A 2608-nucleotide genomic window follows, 5' to 3' on the forward strand; every position below is an offset into this window, starting at 1 on the left:
ACCTCCAGCCCCGCGTGGCTCCGGAGGGCCACTCTGACCCGGGCAGGCTGGGAGCGCGGCCCACCGCCGACCCTCGGGGCTCCTAGCGCGCCCCTGGCCTCCGTGCTCAACCAGGCTCACCCGAGATGGGGCAGAGATAGGCCAGACGCGCGGGGCCTTGTTCTGTCTCCCGCGATAATTGCAAAAGCACCCCAGGAACCCCACGCCTCGCCACGCTGTCTCTGGGCCAGCTGCCAGCGCAACTGGGACTGGGAAAAGCCGGCCGCCAGCCCTTCCCTGGCCTGGTGTTTTCGTGGTCCTTGGAGGTGGCGGCTGCCGGAGGAAACGACTCTCAGCCGCAGCCCTGGGCCAGCGGTGCAGCGGGGCAGCCGCCAGGCCCCGGGAGACCCGGCCGGGCGGCCTGGCCTGCTGTCGTGACCCGCGGCCTCCTAGAGAGAGCTGAAGAAACTCCCTAAAAGCCCGTGGCGCTGAGACCTAAGGAGGGGCGGCAGGGTGTGGAGCCCACCGGGCACACCTGGTGCCCCCCCAGGGAGCGGTGTCCCCGAGCCGCGGGGCTGGTGCAGCCTGCGCGGGCGGCTGGCGGGGCTGCCCGCTCCCTCGGCAGCACGGTGCGCCGTCGGTGCTGGCTCCCGAGAAGCCGAGGCCGGGTGGAAAGCGGCCCTGGGAACTGGGGGCCTCCCCAGGCCCCCTCCTGGCCCTCCCAGCAGCACAGGCCCCAGAGGAAGGGAGGGCGCCTTGCCGCCGTTCTCTCCGTGACCCTTGCCATGGTTCCGGGAAGCCGCCGGCCCGCGAGGCCGACCGCCCCTCCGGACCCTCCTCAGCGGAGGAGCTGGGCTCGGCCCACTGCCCCGACTCCAGGGTCTCCGGCCTTGCTCCTCCCAGGCCCCCCAGGCAAGGCTTGTTCACGCCCCCGTGACCCTCCAGGTCGGGCACAGCCTGTCTGAGTAGGGGGCCTGCTCTTGCACTTAGCACCCCAACAGCCTGCTGGCCTCTGGCCATGGCGAGGCCCCTCCCGGGCCTTACTGGCTGGGAGGCTGCAGCCCAGCCAAGTGGACTTTCCTGGAACCCCTTTCTGGTGCTCCCCCAGGCTGGCCGGGGACCAAAGCCCTGTGGAGGGCGGTCAGCTTGCAGCCTGAGGCAGAGGTGCTGTCAGCTGGCGAGGGCTAGGCCCCTCAGACTCCTCGGCCTGGGTCTAGGGTTGGGGGTGGAGGGGAGACTGGCCCTGCTCTTGGGGTGCTGTTACCACCCAGGGCCTGACTTGAAGGCATCTGCAAAGGTGGAGTCCCGGGGTGAGCCCCGAGAGGCCCGGGCAGGAGCCTCCCCGCTCTCCCCATGAGCGTGGGGGCCAGTAACTGCACAGCAGAGCCCTGTGGGGGGCGTGGCTGGCCCGTGGAGGCCGGGGTGGGGGGAGCGGCTGAGGTCGGCAGGTCTGCTACCAACAACAGCACTTTCGGGGCCCCTCCAGTCCAGACTGCAGGATGGGGTGCTGGCCGGTGCCCCCGCCGCAGAGCTCAGCTCCCCGGGCAGGCCCAGGCCGGTGCAGCCAGGCCCCGAGAACGAGGCAGGGCCGCTGTGCGCCCCGGAGCCCCACTTCCACCTGGGGCGAGGTGCGTGGTGCACTTTGAACTTGCTCAGTGCCGTGAGCAAGCCCCCCACGGGCCCCGGGCCCCCGACAGGCCCCTGCAGCACCCTCCGTGGGAGCTGAGGGCACTGGCCTGGGTGCGGGCTGCGCCCGGTGCTGCTCGGTGGGTGGGCCCAGGACGGGTTCTGGACGGGTGCTCAGCACCCTGGGCGCAGCTGCATCACCCCACCCCGCCCCACCCCCACCGCTCGCCTCCGCTGCGGCTGAAACGGCTGTTTTGAGTCAACAGTTTTCAAGGTGACGCTGACTTTGCAGCCAAGGAGCAGGTGGCTCTGGGGACGGTTGGGGGTGGGGCTCAGTGGCACCCTGGGGCCGGCTGGCGACAACACTCGCCAACCAGACCTCCAGCCCGTGCCCTGGCGCAGCAGAGAGGACCCAGGTGCCGCGACGGGCTGGCCAGGGCCTCGGGCGCCCCCGGGCAGAGGGGCCGCGGCCCAGGGCCCGAGGTCTGGCGCGGCGGTGGGGCCTGGGCCCTGCAGAGCCTGATCTCTGACAGCCCGTCTGGCCCCCGCCGCCTCTGAGAGGCTCCACCAGGCGAGCCCCAGCTCATGCTAGCTGGTGGGCACCACAGAGTGGACGGAGGGTGCCCCCCCACTGGTACCCCGAGAGGGGTGTGCCGGCCAGGCAGGCTGACCCCACTCTGCTCCTGGGGCGGGGGGCGGATACAGATGCAGGCACCCTGCACACGGGGTGCCCGACCTGGCCACGTCTCCCAGCCACGCTGCACCGGGCTTCTGCCACAGGCTTTCTCATGTGCCCCTGCCAGCAGCTGGCAACGGCGGTGGGTGGGCGAGCGCCACCCAGGCTGGCGGTCTTCGCGCTTTCTCTCTCTCTTTTTTTTTAAGCTTTATTTGTGCATACAGAAGTGGGGTACAGGCCAGAGGTGCTGGGGATGAGAAGCTTCACCAGAGACAGAGTGGGGAGCAGAGCAGGCAGATGGACGAGGTGCACTGCTGAGGGGAGCAG

The sequence above is a fragment of the Condylura cristata genome, unplaced genomic scaffold (genome assembly GCF_000260355.1).
Source record: "Condylura cristata isolate star-nosed mole 26May11 unplaced genomic scaffold, ConCri1.0 scaffold00011, whole genome shotgun sequence".
NCBI classification, from domain to species: domain Eukaryota; kingdom Metazoa; phylum Chordata; class Mammalia; order Eulipotyphla; family Talpidae; genus Condylura; species Condylura cristata.